The sequence below is a fragment of the Chionomys nivalis genome, chromosome 13 (assembly GCF_950005125.1).
Source record: "Chionomys nivalis chromosome 13, mChiNiv1.1, whole genome shotgun sequence".
Lineage (NCBI taxonomy): Eukaryota > Metazoa > Chordata > Mammalia > Rodentia > Cricetidae > Chionomys > Chionomys nivalis.
The window spans coordinates 75,413,354-75,438,236 of record NC_080098.1 but is presented as its reverse complement, the minus strand read 5'-3'; positions in this window follow the sequence as shown (position 1 = coordinate 75,438,236).

The following is a 24,883-nucleotide window of genomic DNA, read 5'->3' as shown; positions in this document are numbered from 1 at the left end:
ACAGACCCCTCACCTGGGGGCACAGTCATTACACTTCATGGCAATATAGGAGTCCTCGTGATAGTATTTTTCACCCAAGAACAGTGAGGGGGCTGCTTTGCATATTTTTCATCCTTTGTGGGGCCCTAAATCACTTAGTAATGGGAAACATGTCTGCAGAGAATCTTTGTACTGTTTGTTCTTATGGTTTCATGCAAACACTGAGCAAGAGGAATTTGTTATGAACAGCTTGTAATTGTTTAGTGGGGAAAAAATCAAACACACACACACACCATAAAGTTGGGTGGGCACCAATCAGATCTAAGGACAAATTCAAGCTCCCTTCGAAAGATGGTCATGGGGAGCACCACACAGTGGAATCTGGCTGCAGACCTGTGTGCAGCCTGACTTAATTTTCAGTGTGTCTGCTTACAAGGCTTGGAACCACTGGTGACTGACACCTCCCCAGAGCCCACCCGGACACCCACATTCACCCAGATGTGTGGTCACCTTTAGGGAATCTGGGAAGATAGATTCTCAGCTTTAGGAGGCTGGAGGTAGGGAAATTTAAAGATTTGGTGAAAGAAATCATGTGGGGTTTTTTTTTCCATCTAATTTCTCTATAATTTCTGGTTCAAATTTTCATGTTTAGAAGTCACAAATTCAATGTGGTTTCACAAGCTATGTATGCTGTCTGCCCCTTACTTCATCACCAAGAATCTGCTGTTGGAAAAGGACAGTCAGGGTGTGGTGTGTGTACACTCATATGTGCGTGTGAGGGCACATGTGTGGGTGTGTGCTGGGTGTGAGGCAGATCATTCTCTTGGGATTCTATTACCGTGACATTTCTGGACAGTAAGCAAAGAAAATCTTGACTTGCGTCTTTTGTAAGCTATGGTGATAGACGAGTTGCTGGTGGTGCTGACTGTTACTAAGAGGTGGGGGACTGGCACGGCCAAACTTTGCCAACCATACCAAGTTTTTAAATGATTTAGCTATTTTTCTGTCATGTGTATGTGCCTGCATGTATGCACTGAACTTTATGCATGCCTAGTGCCCACAGAGACCAGAAAAGGGTGTTGAATCCCTTGAAACTGAGTCACAGGTGGCTATAAACCCCTGTGTGTGGCTGGGAATCAAACCTGAGCCCTCTGCAAGAGCAGCCAGTGCTCTTAACTGCTGAGTCATCTCTTAAGGCCTCATCTATTTTAATACACTCTTAGTTGATCCACTGTGACGTTACCACTGAAATTCGCACGTGACATAGCCATGGCTCTACCGTTTTGTAAGTAACTGTATACACTATGAACCAGCTCTGTTTCCTCTTTTCAAAAAGATTTCTTTAAACATGTGATTGTGTCTGTGTGCTATATGCTCACAACGCTCATGGAAGCCAGAAGCCAGAGCCGGATTCCCAGGAGCTGGAGGTAAAGCGACTGTGAGCAGTTTGCTGTGGGTGCTGGGAACTGAAGGGGTCCTCTGCAAGAGCAGCATACACTCTTCATGGTGGATCCACCTCTCCAGCCTGCTACTTCCATGCCTGTCACGTGATTTTCCTGGTCATTTCTGGGAATGTCCCTGGGTACTGATGCTGCCTTCATGGGGATTTAAGCGGGTTTTGCTGTGGATGTAGTCACACGTTTTTCTTTCCACAAACAGAACCCAGAAGAAGCTGTTTCCCCTACATTTTTTTTTCTCAAATGGAGCCACTAATTCATGCAGCTTTAATGACATAATTGTGCGTCTGCTGTGTATATTTTAACTAACCCTGAGAATATTGCCCTAAAATTCCTTCAATTGATGACCTCTCCGCCAAGACTGTGCTATCACCTCTGTGTTTCGTCAGAGGCGTTTCTGGCTGATTGAAAAAAGCCAGGCAGCTGTGTGAAAGGAACATGTGCCTTTTGTTCATGGGCAGGGGAAAGGTCTGCCACCCCAGCCAGAGTCTCCATTTAACTCACTTAGACGGTGGCACTGGAAACCGTCTTCTGAAATTCCATCTTCTGCGCCCCCACCGTCCACATGAGGACTCTCTCCAAGACAAACATCCCAGCATCCACCTCTGCTTCCTGACCTTGCATGGAAAGGCCTTGTTTGAATGGGGGTGTCTCAGTGTTTCCAGGAGTGGAAGAAGCAAAGTGTGGTGTCAACCTTATGAGCCATTGATGCCAGGTGTTTGCAGGAGAAGGAGATCAGAGCCCAGACCTGAGATGTTTTCTTAATGTCTCCAATACCCTTACACCTAGACTGAGTCACCTTCTCTATTCCCAGAGTTCTCTACTTAGGCTACAGGCTTGTATTTTAACAAGACTGTCTTGTCCTCTTAGCGGGGAGCTGATAATTTTAAGGATTTTTGGTTTTTAGTGTTTGGGACACTCTACAAGGCATGAAATAGTTGCCTACTGAGGGAGTCTCAGTTCAGGTGTCCTGCACCTTTGCATCTCCCAGGCTTTGAGGCATCAGCTCTTCAGTCTAGTTACATGCTGAGCTCAGTGGGACTTCATAAGTCACTGGTGAACTAAATTTACTACTGTTTAACCTGTTGCCATAGTAGTATGTTTAAGTCATGAAGTTGGTCATCTGTAAAGACAAATCAACTCTAGGACTTCAGTGCCTTGGGTTTTAACTTCAAATTAACAAAAAAGAAACAGAATAAGTTTTTCTTCAAAGTATTTTATATGTCTGTACCATCTGATTATCTGCTGCAAACTGCCATCTTCATCACTTTCATTTTTTTCCTTCTGCTTTTTCCCCCATAAATGCTCATAGTTACTTAGTAAAGACAGGTAATCATCAGCAGGTGAGCACAAGTTTGTGACGATGAGCAGATAGCTCTCAACAACAAGAGCCCTGAGCTGAGTCTTTGCTTACAGGAGTGTGGTAAACCCCCCTCTTTGCTCTTCACTGTCTTAAAGCTGCCAGAAAGAATTCATGGGCTTGGGGGATGGGAGCAGCCAGGACACCACACCCTTTAAATTGGACTTAAGCCAAGTCTTATTGCTGACTAGCTTTGTGCTGCCTTCTGGGCAAGTTGCTTAATCTCTTTTACCTTACCTTATCTATAACAGATAAGATAAGCCTGAGTTAGGCAGCCGCGCTGAGCACCTGGGCAGTCTCTCCCTGGAGGCTCTGCTGGCCAGTGCCCCCCTCCCTGCTCCAGTAGTGGAAAGCTGCTGGGAAGGACAGTGCCCACCTCCTCTCCACAGTAAGAAACTTCCAGGAGGATGCCCTAGGGCTGGGCTGCCACGACTTTACTTGCTCTAAGAGTGTACTGGGGCTGGACAGGTGTGATGTCTCGTACCTGGGATCCCAAAACTCTGGGAGGCTGAGGCAAAGTTCTGGGCCACCCTGGGCTACATATGAGACTGTCTAAAACAAATTCACCACCACCCCTAGTCTGCTCACCTCTCGTCTCAATCCACTGACTTAAGCATTAATAACTTTCTTTTTCTTCTATGTAGATTATGTGTACATATATGTGGGTCATCCCCCACTGATGCATAAGTAAAACAGAAGTTGATGTAGGGATGATATCTTAAGAAATTGCTGTCTACCCTTTTTTTGGTGGGGGGATCACAGAGTCTGTGTAGTCAGAGTTCTCTAGCGTAATAGAACTTATAGAATGACTCTTTATGAGTGAAAGATCCAAGAATCCAGAAGTCGTTCAGTCCACAGGGATGGGTGTCTCAGATGCTCTTCAGTATACACTGGAATCCCAAAGAAGTGGGATGTAATGCCAGCGCAGTTGCTAGGAAGGGCAAGAGAAAGCAGACAGAGATTTCCTTCTTCCATTTCCTTTATTTAGGCTGCCAGTGAAAGGTGTGGCCCAGATTAAAAGTGGGTCTTCCCTCCTCAAAAGATCTGTATTAAATGTTTATCTTCTTCCCTCAAAGATTCAGATTAGAAGTGGGTCCTTCTACTTCAAATGATTTAATTAAGAAAAACCCTTCACAGGTATGCCCAGCCATTTGCGCTTTAGTTAATTCCCAAAACAATCAAGTTGACAACAAAGAATAGGCATCATAGGGTCACTCTCTGAATGTGGAGCTCACTATAGATTCAGTTATACCAGCAAGCCACTGAGTCCCCAGGAACTGTCTCTACCTCCCCAGCATTGGAATTACAGGTGCCTGCTGCGACAGGCAGCCTTTACATGGGTGTGAGGCCATCCAAACTCAGGTTCTCAGGTGTGGGCAGTAAGCACTCTACCCACTGGGAATCTCCCTCAAAGAGTTCATTTTATTAGTAAGTTTGCCTTGATTGTCTGTTCACAGATATTTTTTTTCTTTTTTCTGCAACACTGGCTAGGTTGTTTTTCTGTGTTGTTCAGAAGATTTTATCTTCTAAATCAACTACCAATGAGATAACTGGGATTTTTTCTCTCCTGGGTTTCTGAAGTTAAATTTGGAATTGGAGATTAATATGGCACTGAAATTGTAAGCTGTCCTGTATTTTTCTTCTACCCAACAGCTGTAAAGTGTTCAGCAAGCTGTGAAAAGCACTTAAAAGTAGACATGAGGCTTACAGTTGTGGAAAAAGTTGGAAAGTATTCAAAGTCCAACAATCAGGGCTGGTTGGGGCCAGTCTGTACGAGCAAAGGATGCCTACTACAGGACAGTTTAAAATAGCACTGTGGAGTGTTGTTAACATAACATAAGATGGGGGGTTGGAGAGAAGGGTCAATGGTTACAAGCAAGGGCTGTTCTTTCAGAGGATTTGGGTTCAATTCTCAGCACCTGCATGGCTGCTCACCATTGTCTGTAACTGTAGTTCCAAGGAATCTGATATCCTCACACAGACATACACACATGCAAAACACCAAAGCACAGAAAATGAAAAGTAAATAAATAATTTTAAAAGGAATATAAGAATCAAAAAATGTTGTGGCCTGTTCTATGATGGAAGCTGTGTGCACAGCCATACCACATTGGTTGCTTTCGTGTTGCTAAAATTCTGCTTTGGGTCACAGTTTGAAGCGATGAAACTCATGGTGACAGGAAGGCATGGGTGCAAGAGCATGGGGCAGCTGGACACACTGCACCCGCAGTCAGGAAGCAGCGATGAATGCCAGTGTTCCGCTCACTTCATGTTTTTTTGTTTTAAGATCCATTTCATTTTAAATTATGTGTATCTATGGGGGGGGGGGGTGTGATTGCAGGTGCCCTCAGAAGCCAGAAGAGGATTTCAGATCCCCTTTGGAGTTGGAGTTACAGGTGGTTGTGAGCTGTAATGGATGTTGGGGACTGAACTTGGGTCTTCTAGGAGAGAAGCAAGCACTCTTAACCCCTAAGCTATCTATCTCGTCACACTTTCTATTTTTAATTCAATCAGAGACCCCAGTCTACAGCATGATCCTGTCTGGAAATACCCATACAGATACACCCAGTGGTATCTCCTAGGTACCTTGAATCCAGTCAAGGTAACAGTAAAGATTAGCTGACTTACACACCGAGAACCACACTGCCATCTCAACCACACACAGACAATGTGCAGAAATCAAGACCAAGAGAGTCCTTCCTCTCCACATCCCCATCCTCATCTGAGCACCTCAGTTTGATGTCATGCACTTACTGAACACACAGTGAGAGGCCCTGTACACATCTTCTCTCTCATTCCCAGAACAGAAGCTAAGGCGTATTCTTTTTTAATAGCAATGTTTTTCTTTTTTAAAATTGATTTTATTAAGCTATATATTTCTCTTGCTCTCTTCTCTTCCTCTTCCCTCCCCTTCAACACTCTCCCATGGTCCCCATGCTCCAAATTTACTCAGGAGATCTTGTCTTTTTCTACTTTCCATGTAGATTAGATCCATGTATGTCTCTCTTAGAGTCCTCATTGTTGTCTAGGTTCTCTGGGATTGTGATTTTTAGGGTGGTTTTCTTTACTTTATGTTTAAAACCACTTATGAGTGAGTACATATGATAATTGTCTTTCTGGGTCTGGGTTACCTCACTTAATATGATGTTTCCTAGTTTCATCAATTTTCCTGCAAATTTCAAGATGTCATTTTTTTTTTCTGCTGTGTAGTGCTCCATTATGTAAATGTACCACATTTTCCTTATCCATTCTTCGGTAGAGGGGTATTTAGGCTGTCCCCAGGTTCTGGTTATGACAAATAATGCTGCTATGAATATAGTTGAGCATATGTCCTTGTGGTATGATTGAGCATCCTTTGGGTGTATACCCAAAAGTGGTATTGCTGGGTCTTCAGGTAGGTTGTTTCCTAATTTTCTGAGAAGTCGCCACACTGACAGCCAAAGGTGTTGTACCATCTTGCACTCCCACCAGCAATTCAGGAGTGTTCCCTTTTCCTCACAACCTCTCCAGCATAAGATGTCATCAGTGTTATTGATCTTGGACATTCTGACAGGAGTAAGATGGAATCTCAGAGTTATTTTAATTTGCGTTTCTCTGATGACTAAGGATGTTGAGCATTTTGCTAAGGTATATTCTATTCCTGCATTACAGTCAGAAAATAGAGGAGGTACAGAGAGGCTAGCCATGTCCCCAGGAAGACAGACTACAATGTGAGAAGGGAGACTGTAACAACACTCGGTCAACTCGACTCCAAACCCAAACTCTCCACTACTCACACTTGAAAAATTATACACTGCTTTCACACTGTTCAAGCCAAGTGATAAGCATTTAAAAGCAAGCAAACAAACAACAACAACAAATCCATGGGTGGATGAAGATTTTTGTGGGTAAAGCACTTGCTGTTCAGGTCCTCAGCACTGCTATAACAGGCCAGGCATGGAGTCATGCATCTATAACCCCAGCACTGAGGGATGGAAGCAGGATAACCCTGGGGATTTGCTGGCAGTCTAGTCAGTCAGTGAACTCTAGGTTCAGTGAGAGACCCCGACTCCAAAAATAAGGTGAAGAAGGATTGAAAAGCTGACAAGCTGTTCTACTGAGAACGCTACCTGTGTGGTCAGGGGCTGTCTTTCAAATAAAATGTGTTTATTAAAAAGAAAAAAGAAAAGAAATTCTGATGTCAACCTCTGGCCTCCGTACGTACCCATCAAGGTGGGTACTCCCTCTACCATGGACTAGAGATATAGCTAAACTGGTAGAGTGTTTGCTTAGATGCACAAAGCAGCAAAGAAGCTAGGTATGGAGGTGAATATCTCTAATCCTAGCACTCCAGAGAAGGCAAGAGGATTAGAAATTCAAAGTCATCCTTAACTATAAACTTAGACATACTCATAGCTCATAGTTCATGAACAGATAAAAAAAAACCAAGGTATACAAATCTAAAAATAATAATGATGAAATTCAAGATTAGGGATTATTTAAAAACAGGAAGAGCCAGTCATTGTGATGCACACTTTGAATCCCAGCTCCCAGAAGGCAGAGATGGGCAGATCCTATCAGGAAAGAGCCTGCTGCCTTGAGAGCTCCAGGCCCTACATGGAAAGAACCTTACTGGCTGAAGGAAAGCTAACCGTACGACTTGAGAGCTCTGAACTGAATCCCTCTGTCTTTCCACTGCTGTTGGGCACAGGTACTCCTAGTTTCATTTCTGGGATAAATACCCTGTCAAAAAGCAACTTGGTTGAGTTGAGTTTTTGCTCATAGTTCTGAATTCTAGTCCAGTGTTGTGGGGAAGTCACAGTAGCAGACACTGGAAACCATGGGTCAAATCGTATCACAGTCAAGAACACAGAGAAACAAATGCACACAAGTTACTTACAGTTCACACATGGGAGACATACATTCCCAAGTTCGCTGCCAGCTTGAGTTGCAGCCTTGGCCCCTACTCACCACTGGACCACAGCTTCTGTGTGTTGACCCAGAGGAAACACTTCCCAGAAGACTTCCCCTCCGTGGTATTGATTTTCTAACCTCAGCTGATTCCCCAGCCCCTGCTGGCCAGCATTGATTGACCCAGCAAAGCAAAGGCTTCCTGTCTATAGAGTCCAGTTCAAACTGTATTGCACAAGGGCCCTCACAGAGCCTTGGCTCCCCTCTGAAGCCTCACTAGTCAGGCTTAGATGTTCTCCATCTCTCATCATTTTTATCTTCCCTTAGCAGCTCATTAACCTCCAAGCACTCAAGAGTCCCCCAAAACCTCTACAATCCTCCCAGAAAACAACATAGTCAGGTCTGTCCCAGCAACCATCTATTTTCTGGTTTGCTTTCTGCTGCTGTAGTAATAAACACCCATGACCAAAGGCAACGTGAGGAAGAAAGGTTTATTTGGCCAATCTGTCCTTTGGGTCGCAGTTGGTCATGGAGGGATGTCAGGGTGGGAATAGAGGGAGAAAACACAGAGGAACTCTGCTTACTGGCTCCTGTTCTGCGGCTTTTCTCATATTTTACAGACCCACAGACTTACAGACCAATCTGATGGAGGTATGTCTTTAAATGAGGTTCCTTCCTCCAAGGTGACTCTAACTGTGGTCAAGTTAAGAAAAACTAGCCAGCACATTATTGCTGTTTTGTTTGTTTTGAGACAGGGTCTCATGTAGCCCAAGATAGATTTACATCCTATCTGTGGTTCATGATCACGTTGAACTTGTGATCCTTCTATGTCCCTCAGTGCTGGGATTATAGGCGTGAGCCACCACAATATATAAACAGTTTGATTTCTTTTATTAATGCTCAGATGCTTAGACCATTTCTAAACTTTTTTTAGAATCCGTTCTAATTTGTGTGTTGGGGTGGGGTTCGGATGGCGTATATATATGTCTGTGTATGGCTATGTGAATACTGGTGCCTGAATGTCCCTGATGTGGGTACTGGGCACCAAACCCAGGTCCTCTTCAAGAGTGGTACATGTTCTTAACCATGGAGCCATCTCTCCAGCCCAGTCATTTCTTAAAGAAAAACAAGGCAAAGCCAATTTCAGCCACACATGCTTGTGGGCGGTCATCTGTTTTGTGCGTGGAGTTACAACACAGAAGGAGAACAGCGTCTCTTCAGTGAATAATATCCAACGCTTCAAGTTCAAGGAATACAACTACATTGTGTTTGGTCTAAATGTTTTTCTAAAAGGAAATTCCACATCCCATTTAGATTTTTATAAGAAGAAAAACAGGCCTGAGCCCTGGAGAATAAGCTCATCTGAAACCATTGTCTAGATGTCTAAACTCAGTCCTGTTTCACATTTCAGGGTTAATGCCTTCGGATGTTCAAGGGGTAGAATCTTCCTTTAGAAGGAGCAAAGCGCTCCCTTCTGATTGGAGGAACAAGGCTGTGGTGATAACTCATCTTCTTGACCTGAGAACGTGTTCTTCGGCAGGAACTGTCTCCCTGTCTGGCTTTTGTCAAGATGCAAGGGAGAGAGAAGCAGTCTAGAGCTCTTTCCAGAGCTTGGCCAAGGGGATGGCCATTGCAATATACATTCACAAATGTTTCCTAGACTCTGGAGTAGCCATTATTATCTCTCTGCTTTCTTTCTCAGAGTACTTGAATTTAGCTCTCCGAAGCTAGGCGTGGCCATGTGACTTGCCTATCCTTTGATACCTGGTGTCTGACTCTAAGTGTCTGGGATAATCACAGTAAGCTACTATGACAAACAGGACCCAGAAGAGTCCATGAATGGCTCTATTTTCTTTCTCTCGTGGCTTAGCTGGAGACTAAAGGATCTTCTCCAGTCAGCTTTGTGTTCGTGACTGAGGAGGCTTCAGGAGGAACTCCTCTGCCCCCTCCACACAGACTGCGACATTTAGAACAAGTTGTGGTAATGGTGATGTCTAGCTAGGCAGCCTTTGGGCAGCTCAGCCCTGATGTTTTCCATTCTGGGAACTGCTGTCTCTTCTGTGGCTATTACAGAACGGAGAGACCAACGTCTCTCTGAAGTGGTCAGAAATATCTTCACGAACGAAGGAGGAAACAAAAATAATCAGGAACTGGAAGTGGATGCTAAGATGAGAGAAGGATTAACAGAATTTCCTGACATGTTTCTCAGTTAGAGCACCTGAAATTAACTTGGCAACGCCAGGGGAATGCAGCGGAATGGGCCACGAAGCTCACATCCTAAGTCTAACTGCCGGAAAATACAAGGAAGCCTAAGTTGGAGGGTGTTTCACAAAATAGTTCATCATTGTTTTTCAAAACGGTTACGAAAACTGAGGAACTAGACAGGTTGAAGGGAGGAAAAGACAGTTAAGCAGAGTGTGGGCTGATGGATGGACCTTGAACCAGATAAATGGAAGCAGTGAGGAAATTGAACTCTAGTGAGTTCCACAGATTCAGTGACTCTCCTGTGGATGAGTCAGGTTTGCTGGGATGCAGTATGGCCTTCCCGTAGTCTAAAATTATTCCACAATGTAGAGTTTTTAAATGCTCAAGCCCCTGTGACATCACATCAGCGTGTTCCCTGTGGAAGGTAACAAAGGACGGGGACAGAGACCCGAGTTCCCTGAAGGAAACCCATATCTTCTTCTTTCTGGATTATTCCAGCAATCACTGGGAATGTTCCTGTGCCCTTTCTTCTCTGCAGCTGGAATGGCCTGTTTCCAGGACAGGTCTACTACCCCACTGCACCACACAGAACTTGATGGTGGCCCTTCATCCCCTAGAACACCAAGCCCACATTCTCTACAGTGACCCCCAAGGACCCTCCCACACACTCCCTTTCCCTCTTCCTGTCCTTATTTGACTGTATTTTTTTTCCTTTTCCTTTCTATAAAAAAATGCCTAAGACAGGCTACTTTATAAAGTAAGAGAGGTTTATTTGTGTTCTCAGCTCTGGAGGTTCAAGGTTGGGCCCATCTGGAGACGGCCTTCTTACTATAGAAGTCTGAACTCCTGCAGGTACCACATGACCAATGACAGGAGTTTGTGTGTTTCCTGGTCTCTTATGAAACCACAGTGCTTCATCATGGGAGTTCTGCCCTGATGACCTTGTCTAACCCAAACACCATCATAAGGCCCCACCTATGAGTACCATAATGGGATTTAAACTCCACCCTCTCAATACCTCTCAATGGGGAAAAAATGCCGAGCGACCCTGAAGATATTCTGCACTAAGTCCAAACCAGAGATGTGCCTGATCCAAACACCAGTACATTATTTTCTTAATTTTTGTCTTATGAAGCTACTTGCCTCAGTCAAGTTTAGACTTACTACCTCGGTCTCAACACCAAGGCTGCTGGAATTCCAACCACACACCCCAGTCAGCCCTTTTCCAGAGCTACCCTTGCTAGACAGTCAACAATGGGCTCAGCAGCCCTGGGGAAGACTCCTGCTTAGGGTGGGAGCGTGAAGCAGAGGCACTAAGGCACCGCTCCAAGAGTGAGTTGAGAACATAATCTTTTTCCTCTGAGGAGGAAAAGATGGAGGATTCCAATCACAACTACAGAGCAGATGAATAAAAGTTCTTTGTGCTTTTAAAACCTGGGTGGTTCAGAGCTAGGACATAGCTTAGTTGGCATAGCGATTACCTAACACACACAAAGTCCTGCGTTTGGTCTCCAGGACCTAACAGATCCGATGTAGTGGCTCATGCACGCAGCCCCAGGAAGTTACCTCCTGGAAGATAGAGGTAACTTTAGAAAGGAGTTCAAGATTATCTTTGGCTATATGATGAGCTTGAGGCCAACCTGAGCTACATGGTGGGCTAAGGGTTAAACTAGGGCCTGTACTCTGCTGGAGAAATGCTTTAGCACCCCATTTAAACAATAGACAAAATAAAATTTCCAATAGATGAAAAAGGCTATGTCCCACTGAGCCTTGATTCTTTTTAAACCACACCAAATATTTAATAATTATTCCTTCCAAGGTACATAGGTACCCCGGGTGTTTTAAACACATTGTTTTGTATCCTCACTGTGCCAACCAATATGCTTGTTCATTGAGATTATCCCTCTCATCTGTCATCCATGAAGCCAGTTCACTGGTCTTTACGAAGGGTTCGCTCCAAATACTGTGCCACCCAGCCCACACCGCATGCTGGTGAACCTGTGATCTGGGAAGGGTAGGAATCCGAGTGGGTTAGCTCCATCTCTCTTACCCAATAACAAGCCTGTAGTTCCCAGCACAGAATCTTCTGTAGACCAAGGAGGGCATCTGAGCAGTGATGGAAGAATGACCCTGCCTGAGGTTTAGGAAGAGCTAGCTGTTCAAATACCACAGAGAGACTGTAGCATTGACCATGGCTGATGAACCCTAAGATTGGCCAAATGCTCTTTCCTTCTTGGAAGCACACCCCATTTCTAAAGGTTGAAGCTACAAATTAAACAAAGAGCTCTGAGTTCATTTTCATTTTGATTCAAATTAGAAGTCAGATATTTATTTTTAAAATTATATTTTCTAAGAATAACCTTAGCTCCTTTTTAGTGCGGGTGAAGTAGACGAGTCATATCAGGTCATGGAAGCCCAGGGCTGATTTTCTCAAACTATCAGGACAGTTAATACACTATATTCTCCAGAAGAAATTATTTGACAAATTCCCAGATATTAGCAGAAAAAGTCCAGATGGCTCAGCAATTAAGAGTACTGTCTGCTCCTCCACAGGACCCAGGTTCAATTCCCAGCACCTACATGACAGCTCACAACCAGCTGTAACTCCAGTTCCAGGGGATCCTACATCCTCTTCTGGCTTCTGCAGGCATCAGGCACACATGCTGGCACACATGCTGGCACACAGGTGGCACACAGGTGGCACACAGATACACATGCTGGCACGATACAGCCACACTGCTCTGCCACGTTGCTCCCACCGTCACGCAGTTCTGCTTAAGCTCGTGGGTTTCTCTGACTGTGGTGGGCTAAGTCCTCTAAAATTGTGAGTCAAAATTGTTGCTCCCTTTAGGTTGTTCTGTCAGGGATTAGATCACCAGCAGGAGAGTAACTAACACTTTATCAGAGAGATCTGCAAATTCCCTTAAAGCCTTGTCAATTGAGACATGGGAGTGGACAGTTACAAGAAACAACTTAGCTAGTGGCTCAGAAGAAAACACATGTTGATGCTTTTTCATGGAGACAGTATCAATAAGTCTTCCATTTGGTTGGTCATGTAGCTGCATTAAAATAGCCTTCCCTGCTACAAAAAATGTTGGAGAAAACAGCAATTATGTGGCCATCATTGTCTCTGTCTCTACACTGAGACCCTTGAGGCAGCCCGTCTCCTGGGGGAGGTCTTCCGGGCTCAGAACTTTCTGACCACAGAAGGTCCATCTGTTTGTTGATCTTTTTCTAGACTGCTCATTACTTGAGTCGGTGATTTTCCATGGTGAATGGAACGAATGAATAGGCTTCGGGCTGACGCTGCCTCTCAGAACACTGATGGCTTGTTGTGAATGAGGGAATGACCACAATGGCTGAGGCCAAGGTAAAACTCTCCCGAAGAAAACACATCTAAAGGCTTAGGTTTGCTTCCCAGCCAGTGACTCAGACTGAAGAAGTGCAGGACATGCCCTTTGGTTATTTGGGGAGCAAGGATAAATTCTCCTCTCAGATATTTCTTGAAAGCCATCTTTGCATGCATGAAGCAACTCTGGATCTTGCCTGGAATCAGGAGCAGGATCGGTCAGCAGATTCCATTTGTTTTCTCTTCTGGCTGGGGGCCCACTTAGGAGACGCTGGAATTGCCTATTAGATCTGTCCAAAAAGATGTGTGTAGAGAACTGGCTCTTTAAAATATCTTTTCTGGTAGAGCAGGGTAGTGCATGCCTTGAATGCTGGCACTCAGGAGGCAGAGGCAGGCAGATTTCTGTGTGTTGTAAAAGGAGCAGCGGGGCTGCTTCCCGCCACCCGGCTAGCTTTAGCTTTCCCCGAAATAATTACACAGAAACTGTATTCTTTTAAACACTGCCTGGCCCATTAGTTCCAGCCTCTTATTGGTTAGCTCTTACATATTGATCTAACCCATTTCTAATATTCTGTGTAGCACCACGAGCTGGCTTACCAGGAAAGATCTTAACCTGCGTCTGCCTGGAGTGAGAGAATCATGGCGACTGCCCTGACTTGGCTTCTTTCTCCTAGCATTTTGTTCTGTCTACTCTGCCTACCTAATTTTTTGTCCTATTAAAGGGCTAAGGCAGTTTCTTTATTTAACCAATGAAATTAACTCCTCCATCATCTGTGAGTTCCAGGTGAGTCAGAGTTACAAAGTGAGACCTGCAGTTATGGATGCTTAAGAGCTACCAGCTGGGTGTGGGGGGACTGAACTCAGGTCCTCTGTAAGAGCAGCCAAAGCTCCTAACCAGCTTGCCATCACTTCGGTCCAAATATACAGTTTTATAGCCTTGAGGATGCAGCCTAGGGCTTTACACATGCCAGGCAAGGTGCCTCACCAAGCATAGCTTCTTTTTGTAAAAGAACGACCAAAAATACCTTCATTCTCCCAGTAACCCCAGATGTAAGTTTTTTGTTCCTATTTCAGAAATATTTTTCTTAAAGAATTGAACTTAAGAGTTTCCAGTGACTGGGGATATAGCCCAGTACTAAGACACCTACTTAATGAGTTATAGGGCATCATTTACTCCCCAGTGCTATCACAAACCAGAAAAAACAAACTGGTGATTAAACCGGTCATAAATCCAGTTCCTATCAGAACTAAATATTGAAACCTGAGCTTTTTAACTGATGAACTTCCAAGTCTATTTCCCAAATCTTTAAAGTACATGGAAAGACTAAAAGATATGTTTATATACCATGGCTGAGGATGCAACTCAGTTATTGTAAAATACCTGAAGCTGGAAGAAGACAGATATATTGAGCTCAGTTTTGGATGCTGAAAGCCCAAGCCTAGACTGCCTCATTTCTTCAGCCTTTGGGGATTCCTCATGGCGCCTGGCATGAGGGAAGGGAGAGCTCAAAAGCCCAGAAGTGGGGAGGGGACATCTTGATCTTTCATAACAGCAGTTTTGTGTTGGGATAGAGGCAAGAGGCTTTCTAGGTGTGCTGGCTGCCAGCCTAGTTCCAGGTTCAGCGAGAAATCCTGTCTCGAGGGAATAAGGCATGGAATGATGGAGCAGGACACCAGATGTCCACCACCAGGAATGTACAGCCTACCCCTCCCCTGACACACACAGGTGCATTCGTGACAGCGAGTCTTTATTATGCTTATCATTCTGCCCTATAAAAAAAAAGCCATCAGATCTGGGTGACAGACACTCTGTCATGTGTCAGATCATGAGATGGGCAGGGCATACCACCAAGACAGCAGCCCATGAGGGACAGAAAGACTGGAGCCTCCAACGTGTTATTTTGGCTAAATGATATTGACTAGATTGAAAATCAAATTTACTGAATCAACATATTCTTCTGGAATCTGGTAAACAGAATCATAACAATGCCCTTGGCACGTCTTGCAACTTAATCTCCAGGCAAGATTAAATTTAATCTCAAGGCTAAAACTGCCTTGCAGGCTTTTCTTTTATTCCAACCCAAGGACATCAGACACCTAGGAAAGGAGAGCTCCACACTTGTGTCCTTCCACCTCCCAACACATCTGCATTTGGTATATTTTATACTTTTCAACTTTTACTCCTCAATTTGCAAATGAAGTTCCCTGCAACATTCATGGTAAGATGTTGGAATTTGATCTTTGGGTACAATGATTGGACTTTTAAAGAGGAGGCTACACATGAACACTAGCATTTGTAAAGGACCAATGGGTGACCTGGTAACATCCAGTACTGAAATTGCTTTAAAGACACTTAGTGAGGTCCAGTAAGAAATGCCCATTCTCATAACCTTGTTATTGCATTGCCGGTCCTGATTTCACTGCCAGAAAGTGTTTAGGACTGGTTTGTCAAAGAGTATGCCAGCTCCAAGATCTTGAAACGCCAGACCAAACCGAGAGAAGTGTGAGGCAGATATGGCATCCCAAGTGACAGAAGCACACTCACCTCTCAAGACTCGGCTGACAACAAGGAGACACCTTTTGTGTCTTGCTAAGGAACAGGCAGAGACCACCGCATGTTTCTTGGACTCATTACTGATTTCAGGAGATAATTTTTCACATCTGTTTCCTGGAGGAAACATTTTTGAAAGGACTCTATCTGGAGTCAGGGTGTCCATGTGCATCTGTGGTATACATGTGTGTACATGTTGGTGCCCTGTGATGTGCAGGTGCATGTCCAGGGGAGTGTACACATGAAGATGCCGGAAGCTGACTTCAGGTGTCTTCCTCAGTCACCCTTCACCTCATATATCAAGGTAGGGTCTTTCACCTGAGCCCAGGACTTGCCGCTTCAGCTAGTCTAGCTAGTCAGCTTTCCGCTTCCAGCATGCTGGAGTTACAGATGGGTCATGCTACTGCCTGACATGTACGAACGCTGAGGTTCCAAACTCTGGTCCTCCCACTTGTGTGGAAAGTGCTAATACTTGGTGAGTCACCTCCCCAGCTTGTGTTAACCAATAAGTGCACAGATCTTTGCAAAATAACTGGAACCCGAATCACCTTCCTCTGTTTCTGTTCTAACTTTAAATAAAAGAGAGAGCAAGAGAAACTCTAAAATAATTTCAGTATAAAAGGTGATTCACTGAATTTCTTTTTTTACTTTCTTTTTTCTTTCTTTTTCTTTTTTTTTTTTTTTTTTTTTTTTTTTTTGATTTTTGAGACAGGGTTTCTTCGTAGCTTTTGGTTCCTGTCCTGGAACTAACTCTTGTAGACCAGGCTGGCCTCAAACTCACAGAGATCCGCCTGCCTGCCTCTGCCTCCCGAGTGCTAGGATTAAAGGCGTGCGCCACCTACCGCTCAGTTACACTGAATTTCTTATTTCTTACAAGACTAGCTAGGAGTTTCAATCATTTTAGTGGCTTGAAATCTGACCACAGGGAATTGAATTAAAAATCAGCAATGTTATATAGCTTAGATTAGTCATCTACAAAATGTTCAAATATTTGTAAGCTAAGCATACTCCTAACTAACATACAGTAAGTTTCCATGGTATTTTTATTTTTGTTCTTACATTTATTTTATGTATGTGTTTGTATGTGCACATGCCAGCATATATATGGAGGTCAAAGGACACCTTGAGGGAGTCAATTCTCTCTTTCCACCATGTGCGTTCAGGGGATGGCACTCAGCCAACAATCTTGGCGGCAACCGTCTCTACTCTGGAGTCAACTCACCATTCTACACAGAGCAGGTTTTCAGAAGAAGAAATAATTAAAGAAATAGGAAATACTTCAAACACACCAGTAATTCAAACTCAACAGGTACACATTTGCAGAACGTAGCTGACAGGATCCTCAGAAATAAATGTCCTCTGGTATGTGGCTGTTTTCAAAAGAAAAGGATTGAATACTAAGTGTTTATGTTTTCATCTTAAGAAGTTAGACTAAGGGGCTAGGAGATGCTCGAGATCAGGAGCACTTCCTGCTCTTCCAGCGAAGACTTTGGTTCCCAGCAGCCACTTGGGCAGCTCACAACCACCTGTAACTCCAGCCCCAGGCTTTTATGTCCTCTTCAGGTCTGTGCTGGTACCCAAACACACATGATATAAACACACATAGACACATACACAGAAATGAAAGCTATTATTTTTAAAGGAGTTATAAATAAAAGGAGTAAGTTAAACCCTCAGTTGAGGGAAAGAAATAATAGTCTAGATTTTTTTTTTTTTAACTCAAAGGAATAGAAAATAACAAAGCTGAGGTTGTTTCTCAGGGAAGCTTGCTTTAAAAAAAAGAACAAGTGTCAGGGACGGTGCACACACGTAGTGTTTCTGACTCTTACACATCCTTTATTAGGAAAACAGACATCAGCCACTTCAGGTAGTTAGAAGCCAGATACTTACTCCATCAAAAAGAAATAAATTAATATATTTGTGTGTGCATTCCTGGGACACAGCTGGCCTATGTGTGTCTGTCAAATAGAGAGGCCTCTGAAGAAGTCCTAAGCCACTGTGTAAACCTAAAGCACATACTGTGAACATGGCCTTAGGAGAATTTTCTGAAACTCTTTTTCTATAAAGCAGATATTCCCAGACTACTCCTTAGAAATAGAAGATTGTTTCTATTTCACATCTCGTAGCTGAACTTCTTGTCTGATGTTTAGAACAGACACCACTCACTCTCCCTCTTTGGAAACTCCGTGATGCACTGTTCTTTGGGGCAAGAGCAGGGCCTGACTGAACAGCTCCTAAGCTCCTACTTAGGACGCATTTATGCTAACAAATAAGGTGTGTGGTTTTAAATCCAGAATGTGCAAGTTCCTCAGGCTTCAACCTGAATTAATTCCTGGATCTTGCTAACACAAGATCTTGCTCCTTGCCACACAGAGGTTTTCCAAAATCCAGTATAATTGTGGGCTGGTGACAATAGCTCAGCTCCCCGGGAGTCCACTGCCATCCCAGTAGCTGGCTGGCTGTCCCCAGCAGGCAGAATCTCCTGGATCAAGGGCAGAAAGATGGGTGTGAGGGGAGAGACAAGAGTTCCTTCCTGGAGGAGGCTTTCTGGAGAGCGGGACCTCCCTGCTTGCCTTCTCCTCTGCTAAAGGCACCCTGCTGATGGGACAGGCCACACAAAGACAACAGAAACAAAAACACCCGGTGCCCTGAGTAACTTGGGGTTAGGTTACAAAGCCAGAGTTAGCCTGGAACTGGCCTTTAGATGGACTTGATATGGCAGAAACTTCTAGATTCAGGCCAGTAACCCCAAATTGAGGCCAGAAAAGCCATTAGCTGGAAGGTTTTGTCACATGGCCAGCTTTCCTGCACTGGGAGAAATGGTAGGTTTATCTAAAGCTAAGCACAACTTTCCTTTCCCATTTATTTCTACAATCAACAAATATTTAGTGATGGTCTCACGCACCAGGTCCTGCTCCAGGCTTGGGAACTGCTAAGGCACACCCTGGGAAGAGTGCACTGTCCTGGTGGAAGCAGACAGCAACACAGAGACTTTCAGGTCTCCATGCAACTCGGCCTGTGTAGGCAGATAGGATCAGACAGTGTAGGTAATGAGGTCCAATCAGGCTCTGAGACAGGATGGGCTTCATGGAGTTATGATCAGTGAAAGCCACATACTCCAAAGGGGCAAGATCTCGGAGAACCAGTCTCAGTCAGATTGTTAATAATTTATCTGTTTTTGTTACACTTAATGCGTGTGTATGTATGCACATATGTGTGAGCACAAGTGTGTATGTATATATGTGTGCGTGTGCATGCATGTGTGTATGTCTGTGTGTATGGCATGTGTTGGTGAGATGTCAACTTTCAGGAGACAACCATTATGGGTGACAGAAGTCCCTCATCTATAAGAGTGGGTTTTCTGGTTTTCCTACCTTTCTTCTTTCTCTGCATTCCCCATTCCGTATGTGGTGCTGCCACTGACTTCCATTTTCCTAAAACGTAGCAAGCTGCCTCCCCCTAGCTTCCCACCCAACAGTACCTCCACACTGGACCTATTCACAAGGACTGACTTACCTATATCCATTGCTCTTCACCTTAATTCCCAGGCTCTGCTTGTAGCTGAGATAATCGGCTCGCCATACTCTTAGACTAACCTCCAATACCTGTCGTCTTGCCTTCTTCCCAGCTTCTTCCTCCTCCTTATCTTCTTCCTCTTCTTCCTCCTCCCTCCCTCTTCTTCCATTTCTTTGCCATTGTTGTTTTGAGATAATCTCCCCCTACATAACCCGGCGCGGCCTTGAACTGAAGATCCTCCTGCCATAGCATCTGAAGTGCTGGGAATTTATGTGTGTCAACACAACAGTTCTCCAGGGCTCACTGACCAGACTAATCTGTCTTGCTTCTCTACTTAAACCCTTTGGTCATTCTTTGAGGCATCCTTTATATTCTTTTATTCCATTTCTTAAAAAATGCAAGGGAGCTGTGGAGAAGGTTCATTCAGTCAAACATTCAACACAGAAGCTCAAAGACACGAGTACAATCCCAGCACCCATACATAGAGCTGGGTGTGGCAGAGTGAGACAGGAGGATCCCTGGCGCTTGTTGGCTTGTCGGTCTTGCCAATCAATGAGCTCAAGTGTTGTGGTTTTATTCTTATTACTCTTTACTCTTTTGGGGGGCCCGCCACCCGGCTCCCAACTAAATCACACACAGAGGCTTATTATTGCTTATAAAAGTTAGGTCTCAGCTTGGCTTGTTTCTAGCTAGCTTTTCTTAAATTATCCTGTCTACCCTTTGCCTCTGGGCCTTTTCTTTTTCTTAATTCAGTAATTTTATTTTCACTCTGACTCCATGGCTAGCTGTGTGATTGGGTGGCTGGTCCCTTCTTTTCTTTCCCCTTGATCTCTATTGTTTCTTTTTATCTCCACATTTCTCCTTCTCTTTATTCTCTCTGCCTCTAGCCCCACCTATCTTTTCTCCTGCCTCACTATAGGCCATTTAACGTTTTCTTAGACCATCAGGTGTTTTAGACAGTCAAGACAGCTTCACAGAGTTAAACCAATGCAGCATAAACAAAAGCAACACATCTTTGCATCATTAAAACAAATGTTCCATAGCGTAAACAAATGTAACACACCTTAAAATAATATTCCACAGCACTCCAGATCCAGTGAGAGACACTGTTTCAAAAAATGAGGTAGAGAGTAATAAAGACACGGAGCTTCAGTCTTTTGCTTCCACATACAATTGTGTATATACACAAACACACACACATAACAACAAAACAAAAACTTGGGAATTTTTTAGTTTCAAAAGTCATTTCATAGGCAATTTTATAGCCTAGAAATGCCAATTTCTAGCTCTATCCCCTTTGTATGTGGCTTACTCCAAAGAAGCCTGGCTTGGCCCAGTAGGTTAGCTAACCTCATTAGACAACCCTTCAGTGTTCAGGGATGACGTAACACTGATAACGATGAGTTAATTACATTTCTGGTAAGCGTCTGGCTTGTGCCTAGCTGACATTTACGTGTCTCCTTGGTCAACAATATATCTTCAGTATGTAGTAAGGACGGGGATACTCAGGCATCCAAGCAAGGTGTAAAGAAAAGCTCTCTGACTGACATCCAGGTTCCTGGGAGATCTCTCTACATTACAGCCCCAGGGTCCTCATGCAAACTCTAGTCTTAAAGTCTCATATTAGTTTCAAATAAGTGATCAGTGTTCCCATGTTGCCATAACTATGGCAACAATTTCTTACTGAGAAGGCTGTGTATCCTGGGGCTAAGTGTGATAATAATTAGTTTATGGATGCAACAGGCACATGGCTCATGCATTGGAGTTCTAAATAACTGACATTGGAATTCTAAATATTGACACGAAAGACACACAGAAAACACATGGCTCCCAGGCTTTCTCCTTCAGAATTTTAATCTGCTTTGGCATATTTAAAGACAAAAAATTAGAAAAGTCAATTCTTGCATATTAAAACCCAGAACAAGGGCCAGCAAGATGGCTCAGCAGGTAAAGGCTCTAGCTTCCAAAACCGACAACCTGAGTTCAATCCCTGAAACCCTTATGGTGGAAGGTAAGAAGTCACTCTCGAAAGCTGCTCTCTGAGCTGCACACACACACAAATTAATTAATCAATTTTTATTTAAAAACTGGATGAGTCTTAGAAACAGATAAAATGTATGGTCCAGGAGGAGAGAAGAGGGAACGCTCACTGTGCTTTCCTAGACATCTTCATGCTTCCGTAAGTAACATGTTATTTATAACTGGAGTCTCTGTCTTGCAATATAAACACCCTTTGGATGGTTGGCCGTTCCCAGATTAGAGAAACATCCTTTCCTTGGTGAGAATCAGTGTGTGCTCAAAGACTAAGGGGCACGCACTAGGGTGTCCATTCTGGCTATAAGAGTCTTTCACATCGTCTATGTATTTTGAACACATAGTAATATTATAAAAGAGTCTCAAATTTTATATAAAGAGACCCAGAAAATGTTATTATTCTTGCCTCACTTTGGATGTATTCTAATTCAAAGAACCAGACTCATTTCAATAGTAGAAGTACCTCTCGTTGAACCTTGGAGGTCAGGTTTTATTTAGGTTAACCAGCTCTGTAGTTTGAACTGAGCTTTAGAAGCAGTGTCCAGTCTCTAATCAAGGCATTAGTGTCCTCCAGCAAGTGGGGATCACCGCACCCAGAACTATGGTTGACATCCACCCAAATGTGTCTAAAATAGACCCAGAATCGGAGGTGTTGCCTCCTTCTCTTTTCACCAGACCACTCAGCGTCTTGTGTGTTACTGTAATGAGACGATGAGAGACGAGACCACAAACCAAAAGCTACACCCTTTAGATCTCAAGTTTTAGGCAGACATTGGTGCTTCTGAAGACGGGATCTGCTGCCATGAGATGGTGGGAATGGATGTTTGCACGCAAAGGCATGCTTTGAAACCACATCTGCAGACCACAATGCAGAATAAGAGTCTGAAACTCGTCAGTAGGAACAAGCAGTAGATATAAGGCTCTACCTTCAATAAGAGGATCCAGGAACACTCAGAACAAAGCTAGAAGGTCCCCCACCATGGACTATAACACAAAACACGGAAATAAATCTCTGAGAGTCATTTTCCCTGGACGTCATACCCTGGTAGCATTTCCATACCATAAGGGGAAATCTCTATGACTACGTAAGAAAAAAATTAATTTCATTCCAGTTTTTAAACGAGTCCAAATTAAAACAAAGATTTTATGACTCTCTGGGTCTGCCATGTGGATCTCCGCCTGTGACAGATGCCAAGAATCCCTGTGGCTACTTTAGATGTTCAGCCCTTTTATTAAGAAGAATGGGAGAATGCTATGTCAGTAACCAGCCCGGGGAAAAGGTGGATGTAACCACTCCTTGGGACAGGAGCCCGAAGAAGTCTTCTTGGCCTTGAAGCAGGCAGCCTCAGGAACTTCAATTTTTCTCAACTCTCCAGTGTAGTTTCAAAAATCATTTTCAATAGCAAAGTGGGATGGAGCTCCAAGTTCAGATGATTGGGCTGTGTAATTCCTCTGGTCGAATGCTCACGTACCAGGCAGACATCCCTGAGTGTGTTCCCCGGGGGTCTATAAGATGAGCTGATGCCACACATGTGATTCTAGCCCTCAGGAAGTGGGGAAGATAGATGGGAGGCTGGCTAAAAGTCATTCTCTACCACTCAGTGAGTTTGGTGCCAGCCTTGGCTGTACAGTTTTAAAACAACAACAACAAATTGCTTTAAGATGAAAATGAAGGCACAGACCCAAACCCAATGACACTCCATTGTCATCAAGGAGAGCTAAAAGGGCAGACAGTTTTGGTCTAAGGATTATGAGGCCACATGACAAAAGGAAAGAAAGAGATAAATACACTGGCAGGAATGTTGAAGAATACAGATACCCATTTCCCATTTAACGGGAATCAGACTTTTGGCAACAGGAGAGGCATGTGTTCTGCATCAGATGCAATGATCTTTAACCTAGGGAGGGGGCAGGTGATATGGTGCCTGCCTCTAGACGTGGATGCCAAGGACTGAAGACACTAGACCTGGGATGCCAAGAACTGAAGACTGCTAGGGTGTATCTGGGGCAAGGGATAAAGCAGGAGACATAGAGCAATAGTGACTGGGTAACAGTCAGATGGAGGAAATACCAGAGATGGAGCCCTTCTTTGTCTAGAAACACACTTGTTGGGTCTGAAACAACTCCCGAAGCACACATCCATAGAAAAAGACTTGCTCGATTGTGTGTGTGTGTGTGTGTGTGTGTGTATAATCTGATCAACACCAAATAAGATCTGTGTGAGCTAAATGACTGGGCATTTGTTGGCACGTATGAGGTCTAGAGTGTGATCCCTAACACTACATGCAGAAAGTGGTGGTGGGGTGGGAGGCATTCTTCTTCCAGTCTTCAAGGTCTGACAGTGTGTTGTGGTCATGTGATGTGCTGTGGGGACTCGGTGCATAGCTTTTTGAAATGTTCTATTGGCTTTGAAATATTTCAAAATGAAAGGTTGTAATAGGGGCTGGAGAGATGGCTCAGTGGTTAAGAACGCTGTTGTTCTTGTAGAGGACCCAGGTTCAGTTCCCAGCTCCTATGTGTTGATTCACAACTGTGTGTAATTCCAGTTCTATGCTATCTGGCATTCTCTTCTGGCTTTCATGGACACTGGGCATATACATGGTACACACACATACACACACACACGTATGTATGTATATATGCAAAACACTTATACTTGTAAAATAAAAACTTTTTTAAAGTTATAATAAAGAAAGAGCAAGATGTAAGATTTTTGACACATACTTAAAGAGCATATTGAATAGGTCAACTGTGCCCGCCTGGCACAGGTAAGGAAGATGGTCACTGACCATCAGCTACACCGTCTTGTCGCATGAGCGAGAAGCAAGCGCCCATGCTACTGGCATGTTTGCTGCTCTGACTCTATCCCGGTGAGGAACTTCCTTCTTCTCCCACCAGCTCGTGAGGTGGCTCTATCGAAAGTTTGGAAATCGCTCTAGTGAAACTATCACTGACCTATAAGACAAGATAGAAGGTCCCAATTGGCAATGAGCTGAGCTTCAAAATGCACAAAAGGTAATTTATATGGTTGTGTTGCATTCTGTGCCAGTAACGGGTGATGTAGGCACAAGTTCATCTAGAAACGCTATCATTTGAATGCTTCTTTTAGGGGCCGAGGGTACGTGTATCTCAGTGGTAGTGAGCAACTAGGATGCAAAGGAACCTGGATTGAAGCCTCTAGACTGAAACAAAACAAAATTAATAACATGGCTTTTGGAAAGACAGGAAGATCCTTTAGATCAGGGTAGGGTAGCCTGTCATAAGCACATAAGGAGTCCACACTTTAATTCCTGTAATGAGGTTCTTTGTCCCCTCAGAAACTGTCTTCTCTCCCCTGGTGCACAGAGAAAGAGAGATATTAGAGCCTAAGGAACCTAGTGATGGGAAGGGGAAGGAATTCTAATCCTCTCCCGAGTTTCAGTCTCATAAGAACTGTTGCCTTTGGGTTATTCTGACTTAAATCCTGTTGGGAAGAGTACCTATGTGGCACCTGAGTCAAGGACCATGTGATGACACCAGGCTCTGGGTCATGTGGCCAAGCC